This window comes from Protopterus annectens, chromosome 3.part1, assembly GCF_019279795.1.
Source record: "Protopterus annectens isolate FY-2018-M chromosome 3.part1, PAN1.0, whole genome shotgun sequence".
In the NCBI taxonomy this organism is placed as follows: Eukaryota; Metazoa; Chordata; order Ceratodontiformes; family Protopteridae; genus Protopterus; species Protopterus annectens.
In genome coordinates this window covers 167,275,037-167,294,929 of record NC_056732.1, presented here as the reverse complement: position 1 = coordinate 167,294,929, position 19,893 = coordinate 167,275,037, and positions in this window count along the sequence as shown.

The window sequence follows — 19,893 nt, the reverse complement described above, 5'->3', positions numbered from 1 at the left end:
TAGTTTAAGCACCTGGGCTTCAGACCAGTTTTACATTAAGAAGGATTGTGGTCTGCACTGTAGTGGCAGAACAGGTAGCTTACATCCTTCTAAGTTGGGAACTGCTGATTGAGGGCTCAGTGTCTGTTATTCTAAAAGTGTATTAATTCTGGTTTAAGCACTTGGGCTTGAGGCCAGTTATTTTAAATTAAGAGGGTTCGTGTTCTGCACTCTTGTGGGAGGAGAGGCTGGACTCTGTCCTTCTGAGCTGGGAATTTCTGGTTAAAGGCTTATAGTGCCTGCATATTTGAACTGCTTCTTACTGAAATTGGTACACCTTGTTTGCTGTAGCATAGACTAGATCCAGGCCTGCTGAATCTAGCTTTGTTTGTATAACTTGAGCGCTAATCCAGGCATTCTTTAAAGTATTCAGTTGTATTTATTACTGCTGGTAGTAACTTGATTAAAGTGTAGCTATCATTTCTAAGTCTTTTGGATTAAGCACTTGGGCTTCAGACCAGTTGTTTTACATTAGGAAGGTTTGTGGCCTGCACTGTGGTGGCAGGACAGGTAGCTTACATCCTTCTAAGTTGGGAACTGCTGATTGAGAGCTCAGTGTCTGTTATTCTAAAAGTGTATTAGTTCTGGTTTAAGCACTTGGGCTTCAGGCCAGTTATTTTACGTTAAGAAGGATTGCAGCCTGCACTCTTGTGGGAGGAGAGGCTGGACTCTGCCCTTCTGAGCAGGGAATTTCTGGTTAAAGGCTTATAGTGCCTGGATATTCTAACTGTTTCTTACTGAAATTGGTACACCTTGCTTGCTGTAGCATAGACTAGATCCAGGCCTGCTGAATCTAGCTTTGTTTGTATGCTTGTTGTTTGTTTATTTCCCTGAAACGGTAATTCCACCTAAAACGCGGCCTTTTAGCACTTCTGTGGATCCCTAGTGATATCTGCATTGCTTACTGTACTTATTTCCTTGTTTCACTTGAAAGAAAGTTACTGTTTGTCGTTTTTGCATTTAAGTTACCTGTAACACATTGCATTTAAGTTACCTGGCACTTGCTCACTAAAGCAATTATATAAGTCAGCTCTAAAAAATTAAAAGCACTACACCCTCACAAACTCCCCTTGAGTACCTTGTTCCCCACTGGCCCTTTTTTCAATTATAAAGGAATTCCCAATACTATTCTAGCATGTCCAAAGGTCAGTTGTCAATCTCCTCTCCGGTCCAGCTGGTGAATCTGGGAATCTTGAGGCAATGTTACAACTGCCTCATGTACACAGACAACCCTCTCCTCCTCCCAACAAATTCCAACACATGTGAGAGATGCAACCATATAGCCAAACTGGAGGCTAAGCTCTCTCAACTCAGTACAGGCGTAACCAGTCAGGAGGAGAAGGAAACCACACTCACTACAATTTCAGTCTCACATTGACCTACCACGACAACAAACCAAACACATAAACACACAAAAACATACTCGGAGGCTCTAAATAAAAATCTGCCTAAGCAGCAGAGACCTCCAAAGCAGACACCCAAGCAACCGCTACCCCAAAACAAAACACGTGCAACACATAGCTCACAAAGCCAGTGTGCCGAACAGTCACAGCCCTTAAGGCTAAACAACACACCTGATACACTTGTAATAGGTGACTCTATCGTCAGGCATACTGACGTCCCGCTCACCAGGCTGAACAAGGAGAAGGTCACGGTAAGCTGCCTGTCGGGCGCTAGGATCCGCCACATAACACAAGCACTCAGGTCACTCCAAGGCAAGTACAAATATGACTCAGTCATTGTCCATGCTGGTGTGAATGACCTGAGACGTACCTCCCTGGACTACATGAAAAGAGACATAGAGGAGCTCTCTGAGCATGTAGCCCAGGCCGGTATGACCCTGACCTTGAGTAGCATCTTACCCTCACCAAGAATAATGCCACAATATGAAGACAAGATGATCAATTTCAACAATTGGCTTAAGTGTTGGTGTCATTCAAAGGGCGTCCAATGCCTGTCACCCTGGGATGACATGCTCGACAAGCCACGATGCTTGGCTAGGGACGGCTTGCACCTGTCACCCCTGGGCTTTCGGATATTGGCAAAGGCTCTTGCTACCCCCATAGTGCCTTTTTTAGGCAAGGCTCAAAAGACAAACCCACCTCCATAGGTATCACAAGGGATAAGAAACTAAGAGTAATGCTACTCAACGCCAGAAGTCTAAACCTCAAGATGCACCTTTTCGAAACTCTCCTTAGCATGGAGAACATCGATATCTGTGCAGTAACAGAAACCTGGTTCAAGGCTCCCGAGAGCACCCCAGCACTACCAGGTTATACCTCATATCATGCTTTTCGGCCCCAAAACTTGGACCGAACCACAAAAGGAGGGGGAGTATCAATATTAGTCAAAGATACCCACACCTCCAGGTTGGTGGCACAGCACGAAGCATCAGAGACTATCCATGTGCAACTAACTGTGGGTAAAACTGCCTTCCAGTTGATAGCCTGCTACAGACCACCCTCCCAAACACAGGAACCCCACTCAGCCTTCCTGAGAATACTGGAAAATATGAAGGTCTCTCCAAACACCATTATATTGGGCGACTTCAACTACCCAAACATAGACTGGGAGCATTACTCTAGCTCCAACACCCTAGCCCAAAGGTTCCTAGAATTTATAAACTCAAATGCTATGGAACAACTTGTTACCACTCCCACAAGAGGGAAAACATACTGGACCTGATCATCACCAACATGGGGACACTATGCTCCAGACCAGAAGTGTATCCCTCACTGGTAAGATCAGACCATAAACTAATCTCACTGGATATTCACATCCCGACTCCACCCCCTGCCCAGAAAACCACAGTGAAAAACTTCTCTAAAGCAAATTTCACACGCCTCAAAACCGAGGCGAAATCCTTCAAAGCCCCCGGGCCTGTGGAAAATACGGCCCAGACCGCAGAATCCTTTATAAACGCATTCTATGAACACCTTCAGGAATGCATGGATCATGCAATCCCAAATAAAACCAAGACCCAATCCTCCAAAGGCAGACGTCCTGTCTGGTGGACCCCAGCCATAAACAAACTATACAACAGAAGGAGGAAGCTACTACATGATAGAGCAAAATCCCAAAAAGGGAAGGCATCCCTGATCAGTATTAGCAAAAAACTACGGGCACTCATAAAATCGTCTAAGGCCAGCTTCGAGAGAAAAATTGCACAGGACACTAAGGATAATCACAAGGCTTTCTTTAGTTATGTTAGGAACCTGGGTGGGAATTCCCAGATATGCTCAGAATTAGTCCAAAATGACAAAAAATGCACCAAGCCCACAGACATTACTAACATCCTAGCTGACAGGTTCAGTGCAAACTTCTCCCCCCCCCCTCCCCACCAAAAGGGCAAATATCTATCCCAACAGAGTGCTGCCCCCCTGACATCTCAGATGCTCAGGTAAGAGCCACCCTCTCCAAAGCAAAAAACACAGCATCAATGGGACCAGATGGTGTCCCGGGCTGCGTCCTACATGAACTCCAAGAAGAGCTAAACCCAAACATAAAACTACTGTTCAATCTTAGCATTACTACAGGATATGTACCCTAAGAGTGGCGTACAGCAACAGTGGTCCCTCTGCACAAAGTTGGTGCCTCAACAGATCCTGGAAACTATCGCCCCATAAGCCTGACTAGCTTGGTCTGCAAAGCTATGGAAAGGATCATCATGGACCTCATAAATAAAGATATTGGGGACCTACAGACACTGGATCCTACCCAGTTTGGCTTTGTTAAGGGCAGATCCTGCCTCTTAAACCTGGTCAATTTCTTTGAAACAGTCACCAAGGCCATTGACGAGGGGAAGGTGGTCCACACAGCCTACCTGGACCTCGCAAAAGCCTTCGATATAATACCCCACTCGGGCATTATAGATAAGCTCACCAGCTTAAATATAAACCCCTATGTCACTAGATGGGTTGCAAACTGGCTCAAGGACAGAACCCACATGGTTAGAATTGCTGGAGCCATGTCAGACTCCAAACCAGTTACAAATGGCGTCCCACAAGGCTCAGTCCTGGGACCTCTCTTGTTCGGTATATATTTCTCAGTGGTACAGGCCAACACAGAAGGACTGTGGCTGACCAAGTTCGCAGATGACTGCAAACTGGGAGCCATAATCAACTCTCCAGCCGACACAAGCATCCTCCAAAAGGGCCTCATAGAAACAGACAACTGGTGCCAGAGCCATGGCCTCAAGCTAAACACCAAAAAGTGTATAGTCATCCCCTTTGGCAAAAACAAAGTGCCCACAAATTACCACATAGGTGGTAATCCATTAAGTACAGAAGAAGTCATTAGGGACCTGGGGACCCAAGTTGATAGCAATCTCTCATTTGACAACCACGTGGCCAAAGTGGTTAGAAAAACATTTTATATAGCCCACCTAATCATGAAGGGATTCACATCTAGATAAGGGGAGGTCATCGTGCCTCTTTACTCATCCCTCATCAGGCCCATAATTGAGTACAATGCCCCTTTTGGGATGTACCTTACCAGACACCTGCAGCAACTGGAAAGACCCCAAAAGTACCTCACCAAGAGGATCAAAGGGCTCAAACAGATGCCATATGCTTCCCGGTTAAAGAAACTCCAGCTCTACTCAGTGGCATACCGCCTGCTCAGAGGCGATCTGTGCCTGACGTATAAAGCCATGTCCAACCCGAAATTAATGGACATGCTGCACCTCAGAAAATCCAAATCCCATCGAGCTACGCGCTCGAGAGACTTGAACCTCAGCACTGAAATAAATAGGACATGCTGGAGGGACAGATTCATAACCCAGAGGCTCCCTTCACTCTGGAATAAAATCCCAGTCCAGGTTAGGCAGAGTCCCACATTGACTCTCTTCAAGAGGAATCTTGATGAGTGGATAGGAGATCGCAGGTTTACCCCGGCTATCACTTCTGTGTCACTGTTAGACAGAGGCACAGTATACTAACCTCAAAAAAAGGCATAGCAAAATTAATTTAAAATGGGTGGCGAAAGCCAAACACACTCTGGCTAGGCTTATAAATGCCCTAGGGCAGATAGCCTAGTATGAACCTATGAACCTATGAACCTATGAACCTATTAGTTGTCCACACTGAACAAATACATAATGAAAGCATAAGGTATACTTGTAAGAACATATGCACAACATTCAGCAAGGAACACATCTGGATGTGTGCAGAGGAAACTTCAATGCAGTAAGTCCCTCTGCAAGATATATTAATAAAGAGGGCCACACTGACAAATAATTGGGATGCAGGAGTTTTGCACAACAGAAGGTGTCATTGGACAGGTAGGATATCGTCAAACAGATAACTAGGGAAGGTAGCCATAAAATAGCCAGTACCACAAGAAATCTAGGCTCGTGCAGTGTTTGTGAATGTATCCGCACAAACATAAAGAAAAAGCAGGGGCTGTAACACTGATGCATCACACATAGCACTGTGAGATGTGTAGCACTGTGTTACAACACAGTAAAAGGCATACAGCAGCATGAGTAATTACAAACATCCCATGAACCAGTCAAAAGTAGATAAATACAAACAAGCCTCACATCCCATGCCTGATATAGAATGTCACAGAGAAGGCAATGATTTGATGCACACATCTCTGCAACATTACTCAATTAGAGGTAAGAATATGTTCAAACATGTAGAGTATCAATGACAGTGACCACGTAGCAGACATGGAGCATCCATCAATGTTAGGGTTACAGCAACACAGATCAATATATGTGTGTGGAATCAGGGAGATAGCAGAAGGCACACATGAGGACTACATGTCAGCATTGGGACTGAAAATGGAGTCATGTCCAAAACTGCAGAGTGAATGCTGAGGGTGAGGCATGTGCAGTACCATATTAAAACAAGAGAAGTAACACAGGTATACATACAGAGGCATACATGTGCAAGCCATAATGGCAGACAACAAGGAAATGTGTAATCTAGCAATCAATGCAGGATGACAAAGATAACATGCTGTTAACTGTGTAGATATGTGCTATATATCAACTAGCAAGAGATGCAAACATAGAGGCATGAAGTCACATACAGCATTACTGTTGTCAGTTTCTGTAGTAACATATACCGATGATAAATAAGTACTACATATCACAACTTGAAGCTAATCACCTAGTCAGATAAATGATTAGAAAAAAATTGTGGCATCAGACATTTGAAAAAACAGCTACAGATTAGTCAATGGTCAGCACAGACTTCATTCCCACAGGGTCAGAATGACACAACAGGACACACATTAGATCAACTGTCAGTATTACTGTAGCATAGTGTAGGGTGCCCATACTGACAGCACACCTTGATCTTGGCTTGCCCTGCCAAGTCTGGAATAACTTGGCCCACAGTGCTGTACTGAGGTTCTGAATCTGGTGACACTAGCATTATGGGACACAGTGTGGGTAGGAGCAATACTGCAATGTGACAGTCTGGATGTGACTGCTGGGCTCACAGCTCAGTGACCATCAGCAGATGTGTCTGCATGTTGCAGTACAGACACTGACACCTGAGGGCCATGTGTCAGTCTAATGAAATGGAGCGGTAATCTGCTTAGTACAGTTAGGACACATAACAGCTGGTTAGTACTACATCAGTGCTCTAGCACCATGTTAGAAGGCTTTCAACAGACCGTGCAACACATAGCACACTATTATACTGCAAAGCCAATGCTGTGATGACCTCTTTTTGTCTGCTCTCCTGACCTTCATATAACATGTGCAGCTTTTGTGCTACATGGCTGCCATGTAATGCACATAACAAACAAATATCGCAGATGAGCTCAATACAAATACTAAAGCCTTCCTGACGTGTCCTCCTGTGCCTTCACCACTGGTGGTGTAGGCTGAAATGCCACTGTCATGTGAAAATATGGAAATACATAAATCAACGTTAGGCACATACAAGGCATCATATATCATTCCACCTGAGTTATAACATACAACAAATAAGATAGACACAAACCAGATGAACAATGATTTATTTATTTATGATTTATTGACATTTGTTGACCGGGAAAGTCCACTGGGCCAGTGACCCATTTTCAGTGGAGGCCCGGGGAGAAAAGCTCCACAAAATTATTATAAGCATACAATTTTGATATATAATATTCGACATACACAGAAGGATGTGTTACATAAGTTTCTAACAATTCAAATTTAGTTTAAAAAAAGTAAATGTTTTGAACAGCAATGTACCAGACCAAAGGCGTTATTAATATAAAAGCAGAGATATACTATAGTACACTACAAGGTTTACATGAATGATGAAGCCAGATGATGTGGATATTGAAGGTATCCTATGTAAGTGAGCAAAACCACAGTATTCATGAAGGGAAAGATGTAATTATCAATACTAAGTTGTAGCAACATTTTAGACTGCCTTATCATGCATGTTCTCACTGGTTGGGAGTTTATCATCTGCTGTAATGCAGATCCTGTATTTGATGACAGCATGTGACTATACTCCATAGTTTTAACAGAAGGCAGAGGCACACAACAACTATGGATCACAATAACAGGATACAGAGACACTTACGTGACAAATGGTGCACATGTTGGCCAGATGTACCTGTTAAGGCAATGACACAACATTAATATACTAGATCACAGGGGTGCTGAACAGTGTATCAACCATATGAACAATCTTACCAGGTCTGTCTCTAACCTGCAGTTTCCTGGCCCATGTCTTGTGATGACATATCTTTAGGTTATAATGGCACACAAACAATAAAATATGAGTATACTCCACAGCCATAACATAACAAATATGGATCACACTAACAGGATATGGAGACACTTATGTGACATGAGTTGATGCTATTCAGATGTTGAGGCACCTATGCAACTGAAAAAAAAAATCACATGTTGCTGAGAGAGTTATATGTCTAACTGCACTTTTTTTAAATTTCTCCAAGTTTTTGGGGTTTCTAAGACCATGACAGGAATGGGCCCCATTCATAAGTCAATGTACGATTAAAGTTCATGAAATTATTATTGTTTCCATCTTTGATGTCAGAAAAGAGCTCTTCTTCATGTCCCACAATGTGCCCAGTAATGACTCCTTCTGCAATTCATATGGCGTTACATGTATTGGTAACATATCTAAGTATGACTGTAAATTATTTTTTATAAGACCCGTTGCTCCTACTATTACTACTGAAACTGTCTGGGTATCCTTCTTCCACATTGACCTCATTTCTGCCTGAAAATCTTCGTATTTTATGACTTTGTATCTCTCTATATGTAGTCACTGGGTGTAGCAATTTCAATGATCAATGCTACTTTTGTATTCTTTTCATGGACTACTATATCTGGTTTTCTCGCATCTATTTTTTGAACTGCTGGTAATGGATGATCCCATGTGACATATGACATAAACTTCATCATTTTCTATGATGCTTTGTGGCTCATGTTTCCAGTGTTTTTCAGCTACTTCAATATTGTAATGTTTGCACAATCCCCAGTGCAACCGTTTTGCCACATTATTATGCCTTTCAGTATACAACCCTTCTGCTGTTAGAATATTGCAACCAGCAACAAGATGTTCAACTGCTTCCAATTCTGTTTTAGAAAACCTACATTTGTCTGTTTCTCTCACATGTTCAAATGTTCAATGGACTTTGTAAACCAACATGTATGAAGTCCACTCTCTTGTGCTGTCAATATTAACCTTTCATCTTTTGGTTTAAATTCACCTCTCCTTAGCAATTCCTGCATTCAGTCCTGATCAACATGAGATTGTTCCAAGAGTTTTCTGTACGTGCAACTATATTCATGCATTTTCCACATTTCTTGCCTTCGCATCTGATCTTTCATCTTATATTCTTTCTTTTGTTTTTTGGCACATTCAGTTGATGCCTGATTTTTATCTACTTCTGGTTTGATTGCCACGCCTGCTTGATACTGATATACTTCTGCTAAACTAAGCAGGGAAGTTATTTTAGACTTATTCTCCTCGTGTTTCAAAACTTTTACTTCGTTTATGCACTGATTTTTATAAATCATTTGATGAGCATGGAGCATCCTTCTTGTTTTCTTGTCCAACCTATCCAACATCTTTAGGGGCCAGTAATTCACTACAAAACTGTAAGTTAGGACAGGAACAGCAAACTGGTTTATAGCTTGGACTTTGTTCCTAGACATCAATGCTGTTTTCAGTATTAATTTAAGTCTTCTAAAATATTCCTTATTAAGTTTTATTCACATTTCTCATCATCACGAACATGGGAGCACAATGTTCAACACCGGAAGTATACCCCTCACTGGTGAGATCAGATCACAAACTAATCTCGCTGGAGGTCCTCATCCCACCCCCACCTGAAATAAAAAAGACCACAGTAAAGAACTTCTCAAAAGCCGACTTCACACTTCTAAAGACTAGTGTGGTCTCCTTTAAGGCCCCGAGGCGGAAAACAGTACTCAAGCCTCTGAATCACTTACAAATGCCTTCTACCAGCACCTGCAGGACTGCATGGATAAGGCAATCCCAAGCAAAACAAAGACTCTTTGTACCAAAGGCAAGCGTCCAGTCTGGTGGACCCCAGCCATAAACAAACTCTACAACAAAAGGAGGAAGCTACTACAAGATAGAGCAAAATCCTTAAAAGGTAAGACACCCTTGATCACTATAAGTAAAAAACTAAGAGCTCTCATAAAATCATCCAAAGCAAATTTCGAGAGAAAAATAGGTAAAGACTCAAAAGACAATCATAAGGCCTTCTTTAGCTATGTTAGTAACCTAGGAGGAAACTCCCAGATATGCTCAGAACTAGTTCAAAATGATGTGAAGATTACTGATCCTACAGACATTGCCAACATACTGGCTGACAGGTTCAGTGCAAACTTCTCCCTCCCTCCCCAAAAGGAGAGATATCTATACCAAACGATTGCAGCCCCCCAAACATCTCCAGCCCAAGTGAGAACTGCTCTCTCCAAAGCAAAAAACACAGCATCCATGGGACCTGATGGTGTCCCCAGCTGTGTGCTCCATGAACTCAATGAGGAATTAAACCTACAGCTAGGACAGCTGTTTAATCAAAGTCTTACCTCTGGATACGTACCCAGGGAGTGGCGCACTGCAACTGTGGTCCCACTTCACAAAGGCGGTGCCTCCACCGACCCTGGAAATTACCGGCCCATTAGCTTGACAAGCCTTATCTGCAAAGCCATGGAGAGGATCATAATGGACCTCATAAATAAAGACATAGGGAATTTGCAGACTTTGGATCCAACCCAGTTTGGCTTTGTCAAAGGCAGATCATGCCTTTTAAACTTGATTGACTTTTTCGAAACAGTCACCAAAGCCATTGATGAGGGAAAGGCAGTCCATACAGCCTACCTCGATCTGGCTAAGGCCTTCGATACAATACCCCACTCGGGTATCATTGAAAAACTCATCAGCTTAAATGTTAACCCATACATCACAAGATGGGTTGCAAACTGGCTGAGTGACAGAACCCACAGGGTCAGAGTTGCTGGCGCCATGTCAGACTCAAAGCCTGTCACAAGTGGTGTCCCACAGGGCTCAGTCCTGGGCCCACTCTTGTTTGGCATCTACTTTTCCAGTACAAGCAAACACAGGAGGGTTATGGCTGACAAAGTTTGCAGATGACTGCAAACTAGGCCATAGTAGAAAACACATCTGACACAGATATCCTTCAGAAGGGTCTCACAGAAGCGGATAACTGGTGCCAGAGCCACGGCGTAAAGTTAAATGCCAAAAACTGCATAGTCATACCCTTCGGGAAAAACAAGGTTACCCCTAGCTACCAAATAGGTGGCAATCCACTGAGCACAGAAGAAGTTATCAGGGACCTGGGGACCCAGGTTGATAGTAGTCTGTCATTCGACACCCATGTAGCTAAAGTAGTTTGGAAGACCTTCTACATTGCCCACCTTATCATGAAGGGATTCTCATCTAGATCAAGGGAGGTCATAGTCTCCCTTTACTCATCACTCATCAGACCAATGATTGAGTACAATGCCCCATTCGAATGTATCTGACCCGACACTTGCAGCAGCTGGAGAGGCCACAAAAGTTCCTCACCAAAAGGATAAAGGGTCTCAAAAATCTGTCCTATGCTGCCCGACTGAAAGAACTCCAGCTCTATTCAGTCGCCACCGCTTGCTCAGAGGTGACCTTTGCCTAACATACAAGGCCATGTCAAACCCAGATTTGATGAATATGCTTCACCTCAAAAATCTAGATCCATCAGAGCCACAAGGGCGGAGACTTAAACCTCGACACGGCTATTAATAGGACGTGCTGGAGGGATAGATTCATCACCCAAAGACTCCCTATGCTGTGGAACAAAATCCCGGTACATGTGAGGCAGAGCACCTCGCTGGCCTTGTTCAAGAGAAATCTTGACCAATGGATGGGAGATCGCAGATATACCCCAGGGATTACCTCAGTGTCACTGCTCAACAGAGGCACAGCAAAATAATGGGTATAGTTCCCCATACTAAAGGGGTGGCATAAGCCACAAAACGATGGGCTAGGCTTGTAAATGCCCTCGGGCAGATAGCCTAGTATGAACCTATGAACCTATGAACCTATGAACATTTGTTGATGTTTTAATGTTGATCCTTCATCAGTTCCCAAATACTTACACACTTCCTCTTTCTCAAATTGTTTTATATAGAATTCCTGTCCCAAACTGATATTTTCTTGGTGCTGCAGCTGTCCTGCTTTAAAGGTTGCTTTTGCACATTTATCATGACCAGATGACATTCGTATATGATCTGAAAAAGTTTTGACCACTTGCAGTTGTGTTTTCAGTTCCTCATCTGATGAACTACACAGTTTTAAATCATCTACAAAAAGATGAGAAGTCTTTACACTTTGTTGTTTTCTGGGAGCCAAATTGTAGCCATGACCTACCGTGGTGGTGGTGCTGCGGTAGCGTTGTTGCCTCACAGTAAGACGTTGTCCGGTTCGATTCTCAGCTAGAACGTCTTCTGCGTGGAGACATGCATGAATGGGCATACCTTCGTTGAAGGTTGTGCATCAGAGCTGGTAACTCGGCATGTAAAAATCAACTACCCATCATTAGCGGACCGGAGTTCCTCTGTGGCGACCCCTAACCGGGAAAAGCCGAAAGATACAAACAAACCTAATCTGTTAAGTAGACAATGTAATGAGTTAAGGGCAAGACAAAAGAGCGGTGGTGACAGAGAGTCACCTGGGACAACCCCTTTGAATTTTTGTCTCTGAAATAATAATTTGTCCTTTACCATGGCTTAATTGTAAAGTCATTTGCCACTATTTAATAGTCACTGTAATGCAACTGATCAGTGTAGGATGTATCTTATACATTTTGAAACACTCTTTTATCCATGAATGTGGGATACTGTCAAATGCTTTTTTTATAGTCTATCCATCCCATACTTAGATTTTTCCCCTTTTTACAGTTCTTTATTATGACTTTATTTAACAATAAATGATCCTTTGTTCCATATGACTTTACTTTATTCCCTTTTGTTCTATTGCCATGACTGAGTTTTCTTCTAAATGACCATAAACTCTATCAGCATCAATTCCAGTGTATAGTTTATACATTGTCAGAAGGCAAGTTGTTGGTCTGTAGTTTTTAAAAGAGCTTGCAGGTTCATTCTTAAGTAGGAGTATTGTTTTTAATATTGTTAACCAGGCTGGTGCCTGTTCGGGGTGCATATATAAATAGTTCTTACTCATGGCTAAATCTTCATATAAAGATGTTAATACTTTTAGACAGAAATTATGTACTGCATCTGGGCCTGGGTTTTCCAGTTAGGAGCTTTTCTTATCTTTGTTTCAATCTCTCTGGCTGTTACTTCATCCCATTTCATATCCCGTACAGTTGAACTTCATATTCTTTCTTTTACTTCTTCTATCCGTTTAGCATGTTTGTTACATTCCACAGGATCTTCATAGATATTTCTCCAAAATGTATCTAGTTCTTCTTTTTTTTATGGTGTTTCCTTTTGCCATTTGCCTTGTTTTCCAATTCTCTATAAAATTTTTTTGGGTTATCAATAAATTCCTTGTTTTGCGTTTTTCCTTTATATTTATCTACATATCTTGCATGTTTTTCTACCTGTGCTGCTATTTTTAGTTTATTATTTGTGATAGTACATGACAGATCCTGATCTGTTCTGAGACTGTGCATTGCTTTTACCAGATCTATCTTTCTGAGTATTTTTGTTGATCTGTTCCGTCTTCTATACTCTTCTAACAGTGACACCTCTTGTCTTAATTGCTTTATAGTTTTCTCTATTGGATACTTCTATGATGACATTCTATTTCTCCCCTTCCTTTCCCTTACTACCATGTGTCTTTGTGGTAAGACTTTATCTGTTATTAGTTTAGCTGCACAGTAGTATGTCCTATATAATTTTGTTACATCACATGAATCGCTATGGAGAGTCCAAATTACTGTTTTCATTTGTTTTATCTGACTTCTAACATTTTGGGTTTTATTAACTTTCTGTCGTCTATTTCTTTCATTGATCTTAGTATGTCTGTCCGCTTTTATTAAATCAAGCAACTCTTCTCTTAGATCATTTTCTTCTGCACTGAGGGAACATTCTTTGTTCTCCATTTCCTGTGGGTATTCTATAGAAAGTTCCAGAGCATCTTCCTGTGCCACATTCTCTTCAGTTTCATCCTGTGTCATCCATTGCTCTTTCATATGGGAACTCACTGGCCTATCACTCCACAATATTGACTGTATCAGAGTTGCCACAGTTTCCTGTTCCTTCCCTTGCTATGCAGCTCCAACTGAATGTTTGTACTGGTTTCCTGTGGAAGGCTCCAAAATATCTTCATATGGCAATTGAACAGATATTTCCCACTACACTGGTTTCTTCTTTATTTAGGAATCCATTGCTTTATCCTGTTGTGAAGTTATCTGAGTTAGATTTTCTACACTAAATCTTTCACTTTGCAGGTAATCCATAACCTCAGTTTCTGTTTCTTTAACTTCTCCATTATTAATCCTCTTTAATACTTTTCCTCTTTCTTTTTTTATTTTTTATATTGTAAAATTTTCCGCATCCATATGCCTTTGCCTGTATTTCTCTTCAAATATCTTCGGTGGTGCTCTTTTTGTATAGATTGGTTTTGCTTTCTTTTTACATAAATATTGCACCATATTAAATCTCTTTTTCTTTCCTATGTCTATATTTCTTCTTCAGATGTCTTCTGCCCCTCCTTTTCTTTTAAGTTGGGAGGCTCATTATTCCATCATGCTATGATGTAACCTGTTAAACTTTCTGCACTAAATCCTTCACTTGGCAAGTATTCCATAACTTCATCTTCTATTTTTTTAACTTCTCCTTTACTAATCTTGTGTTCTAAGCTCCCTCTTTGTGATATTTTTTTATGGGAAATTTTCCATATCTGGATGCCTTTGCCTATATTTCTCTTTGAATATCTTTGGGGCTGTTTTTTTTTTTTTTGTATTGATTAATTTGGCTTTCTCATTTGCATAAATATTGCACCATATCAGATCTCTCTTTCTTTCCCATGTCCATATTTCTTTTTTATATCTTTCGAAAGTCTCTAGATTTTGTTCTTTATATTATCGCACTTCCTCAGTCACTTCTTTTTCCAAACTGCCCATGGTTTCATGGTCTGTATACCGTTTTTTTTTTTTTTTTTTTTTTTTTATAAATCTATTGTATTAATTAACACAAACTTTTATTTGAAGCTTCTGACAGTTTTTCTTGTGGAAGTATTTTTCTTTCCTCTAATTTTTCTTTTAGTTTTTCTTGTAGAAGTATTTTTCTTTCCTCTAATTTTTCTTTTAGTTTTTCTTGTGGAAGTATTTTTCTTTCCTCTAATTTTTCTTTTAGTTTTTCTTGTGGAAGTATTTTTCTTTCCTCTAATTTTTCTTTTAATCTTTTTGTATATCTTCTGTCTAGAAATTCTGGGCTTGTTGCATAATAGTAACAATACATAATTTCTTGATTATCCTCAATAGTCCACTCTATCGTCTTTATGGCTCTTTTTGGAAAATCTTGGTATTTTATGACTTTGTATCTCTCTATATGTAGTCACTGGGTGTAGCAATTTCAATGATCAATGCTACTTTTGTATTCTTTTCATGGACTACTATATCTGGTTTTCTCGCATCTATTTTTTGAACTGCTGGTAATGGATGATCCCATGTGACATATGACATAAACTTCATCATTTTCTATGATGCTTTGTGGCTCATGTTTCCAGTGTTTTTCAGCTACTTCAATATTGTAATGTTTGCACAATCCCCAGTGCAACAGTTTTGCCACATTATTATGCCTTTCATTATACAACCCTTCTGCCATTAGTATATTGCAACCAGCAACAAGATGTGCAACTGCTTCCAATTCTGTTTTAGAAAACCTACATTTGTCTGTTTCTCACACATGTTCAAATGTTCAATGGACTTTGTAAACCAACATGTATGAAGTCCACTCTCTTGTGCTGTCAATATTAACCTTTCATCTTTTGGTTTAAATTCACCTCTCCTTAGCAATTCCTGCATTCAGTCCTGATCAACATGAGATTGTTCCAAGAGTTTTCTGTACGTGCAACTATATTCATGCATTTTCCACATTTCTTACCTTCTCATCTGATCATTCATCTTATATTCTTTCTTTTGTTTTTTGGCACATTCAGTTGATGCCTGATTTTTATCTACTTCTGGTTTGATTGCCACGCCTGCTTGATACTGATATACTTCTGCTAAACTAAGCAGGGAAGTTATTTTTAGACTTATTCTCCTCGCGTTTCAAAACTTTTACTTCGTTTATGCACTGATTTTTATAAATCATTTGATGAGCATGGAGCATCCTTCTTGTTTTATTGTCCAACCTATCCAACACCTTTAGGGGCCAGTAATTCACTACAAAACTGTAAGTTAGGACAGGAACAGCAAACTGGTTTATAGCTTGAACTTTGTTCCTAGACATCAATGCTGTTTTTAGTATTAATTTAAGTCTTCTAAAATATTCCTTATTAAGTTTTATTCACATTTGTTGATGTTTTAATATTGATCCTTCATCAGTTCCCAAATACTTACACACTTCCTCTTTCTCAAATTGTTTTATACAGCATTCCTGTCCCAAACTGATATTTTCTTGGTGCTGCAGCTTTCCTGCTTTAAAGGTTGCTTTTGCACATTTATCATGACCAGATGACATTCGTATATGATCTGAAAAAGTTTTGACCACTTGCAGTTGTGTTTTCAGTTCCTCATCTGATGAACTACACAGTTTTAAATCATCTACAAAAAGATGAGACGTCTTTACACTTTGTTGTTTTCTGGGAGCCAAATTGTAGCCATGACCTACCGTGGTGGTGGTGCTGTGGTAGCGTTGTTGCCTCACAGTAAGACGCTGTCCGGTTCGATTCTCAGCTAGAACGTCTTCTGCGTGGAGACATGCATGAATGGGCATACCTTCGTTGAAGGTTGTGCGTCAGAGCTGGTAACTCGGCACGTAAAAATCAACTACCAATCATTAGTGGACCGGAGTTCCTCTGTGGCGACCCCTAACCAGGAAAAGCCGAAAGATACAAACAAACCTAATCTGTTAAGTAGACAATGTAATGAGTTAAGGGCAAGACAAAAGAGCGGTGGTGACAGAGAGTCACCTGGAACAACCCCTTTGAATTTTTGTCTCTGAAATAATAATTTGTCCTTTACCATGGCTTAATTGTAAAGTCATTTGCCACTATTTAATAGTCACTGTAATGCAACTGATCAGTGTAGGATGTATCTTATACATTTTAAAACACTCTTTTATCCATGAATGTGGGATACTGTCAAATGCTTTTTTTATAGTCTATCCATCCCATACTTAGATTTTTCCCCTTTTTACAGTTCTTTATTATGACTTTATTTAACAATAAATGATCCTTTGTTCCATATGACTTTACTTTATTCCCTTTTGTTCTATTGCCATGACTGAGTTTTCTTCTAAATGGCCATAAACTCTATCAGCATCAATTCCAGTGTATAGTTTATACATTGTCAGAAGGCAAGTTGTTGGTCTGTAGTTTTTAAAAGAGCTTGCAGGTTCGTTCTTAAGTAGGAGTATTGTTTTTAATATTGTTAACCAGGCTGGTGCCTGTTCGGGGTGCATATATAAATAGTTCTTACTCATGGCTAAATCTTCATATAAAGATGTTAATACTGTTAGACAGAAATTATGTACTGCATCTGGGCCTGGGTTTTCCAGTTAGGAGCTTTTCTTATCTTTGTTTCAATCTCTCTGGCTGTTACTTCATCCCATTTCATATCCCGTACAGTTGAACTTCATATTCTTTCTTTTACTTCTTCTATCCGTTTGGCATCTTTGTTACGTTCCACAGGATCTTCATAGATATTTCTCCAAAATGTATCTAGTTCTTCTTTTTTTTATGGTGTTTCCTTTTGCCATTTGCCTTGTTTTCCAATTCTCTATAAAATTTTTTTGGGTTATCAATAAATTCCTTGTTTTGCATTTTTCCTTTATATTTATCTACATATCTTGCATGTTTTTCTGCCTCTGCTGCTATTTTTAGTTTATTATTTGTGATAGCACACGACAGGTCCTGATCTGTTCTGAGACTGTGCATTGCTTTTACCAGATCTATCTTTCTGAGTATTTTTGTTGATCTGTTCCATCTTCTATACTCTTCTAACAGTGACACCTCTTGTCTTAATTGCTTTATAGTTTTCTCTATTGGATACTTCTATGATGACATTCTATTTCTCCCCTTCCTTTCCCTTACTACCATGTGTCTTTGTGGTAAGATTTTATCTGTTATTAGTTTAGCTGCACAGTAGTATGTCCTATATAATTTTGTTATATCACATGAATCGCTATGGAGAGTCCAAATTACTGTTTTCATTTGTTTTATCTGACTTCTAACGTTTTGGGTTTTATTAACTTTCTGTCGTCTATTTCTTTCATTGATCTTAGTATGTCTGTCCGTTTTTATTAAATCAAGCAACTCTTCTCTTAGATCATTTTCTTCTGCACTGAGGGAACATTCTTTGTTCTCCATTTCCTGTGGGTATTCTATAGAAAGTTCCAGAGCATCTTCCTGTGCCACATTCTCTTCAGTTTCATCCTGTGTCATCCATTGCTCTTTCATATGGGAACTCACTGGCCTATCACTCCACAATATTGACTGTATCAGAGTTGCCACAGTTTTCTGTTCCTTCCCTTGCTGTGCAGCTCCAACTGAATGTTTGTACTGGTTTCCTGTGGAAGGCTCCAAAATATCTTCATATGGCAATTGAACAGATATTTCCCACTACACTGGTTTCTTCTTTATTTAGGAATCCATTGCTTTATCCTGTTGGGAAGTTATCTGAGTTAGATTTTCTACACTAAATCTTTCACTTTGCAGGTAATCCATAACCTCAGTTTCTGTTTCTTTAACTTCTCCATTATTAATCTTCTTTAATACTTTTCCTCTTTCTTTTCTTATTTTTTATATTGTAAAATTTTCCGCATCCATATGCCTTTGCCTGTATTTCTCTTCAAATATCTTCGGTGGTGCTCTTTTTGTATAGATTGGTTTTGCTTTCGTCTTTACATAAATATTGCACCATATTAAATCTCTTTTTCTTTCCTATGTCTATATTTCTTCTTCAGATGTCTTCTGCCCCTCCTTTTCTTTTAAGTTGGGAGGCTCATTATTCCATCATGCTATGATGTAACCTGTTAAACTTTCTGCACTAAATCCTTCACTTGGCAAGTATTCCATAACTTCATCTTCTATTTTTTTAACTTCTCCTTTACTAATCTTGTGTTCTAAGCTCCCTCTTTGTGATATTTTTTTATGGGAAATTTTCCATATCTGGATACCTTTGCCTGTATTTCTCTTTGAATATCATTGGGGCTGTTTTTTTTTGTATTGATTAATTTGGCTTTCTCTGTGGAGTAAATATTGTACCATATCAGATCACTTTCTTTCCCATGTCCATATTTCTTTTTTATCTTTGAAAAGTCTCTAGATTTTGTTCTTTATATTATCGCACTTCCTCAGTCACTTCTTTTTCCAAACTGCCAATGTTTTCATGGTCTGTATTCTGTTTTTTTTTTTTTTTTTTTTTTTTTTATAAATCTATTGTATTAATTAACACAAACTTTTATTTGAAGCTTCTGACAGTTTTTCTTGTGGAAGTATTTTTCTTTCCTCTAATTTTTCTTTTAGTTTTCTTGTAGAAGTATTTTTCTTTCCTCTAATTTTTCTTTTAGTTTTTCTTGTGGAAGTATTTTTCTTTCCTCTAATTTTTCTTTTAGTTTTTCTTGTGGAAGTATTTTTCTTTCCTCTAATTTTTCTTTTAATCTTTTTGTATATCTTCTGTCTAGAAATTCTGGGCTTGTTGCATAATAGTAACAATACATAATTTCTTGATTATCCTCAATAGTCCACTCTATCATCTTTATGGCTCTTTTTGGAAAATCTTGGTATTTTATGACTTTGTATCTCTCTATATGTAGTCACTGGGTGTAGCAATTTCAATGATCAATGCTACTTTTGTATTCTTTTCATGGACTACTATATCTGGTTTTCTCGCATCTATTTTTTGAACTGCTGGTAATGTATGATCCCATGTGACATATGACATAAACTTCATCATTTTCTATGATGCTTTGTGGCTCATGTTTCCAGTGTTTTTCAGCTACTTCAATATTGTAATGTTTGCACAATCCCCAGTGCAACAGTTTTGCCACATTATTATGCCTTTCAGTATACAACCCTTCTGCCATTAGTATATTGCAACCAGCAACAAGATGTGCAACTGCTTCCAATTCTGTTTTAGAAAACCTACATTTGTCTGTTTCTCTCACATGTTCAAATGTTCAATGGACTTTGTAAACCAACATGTATG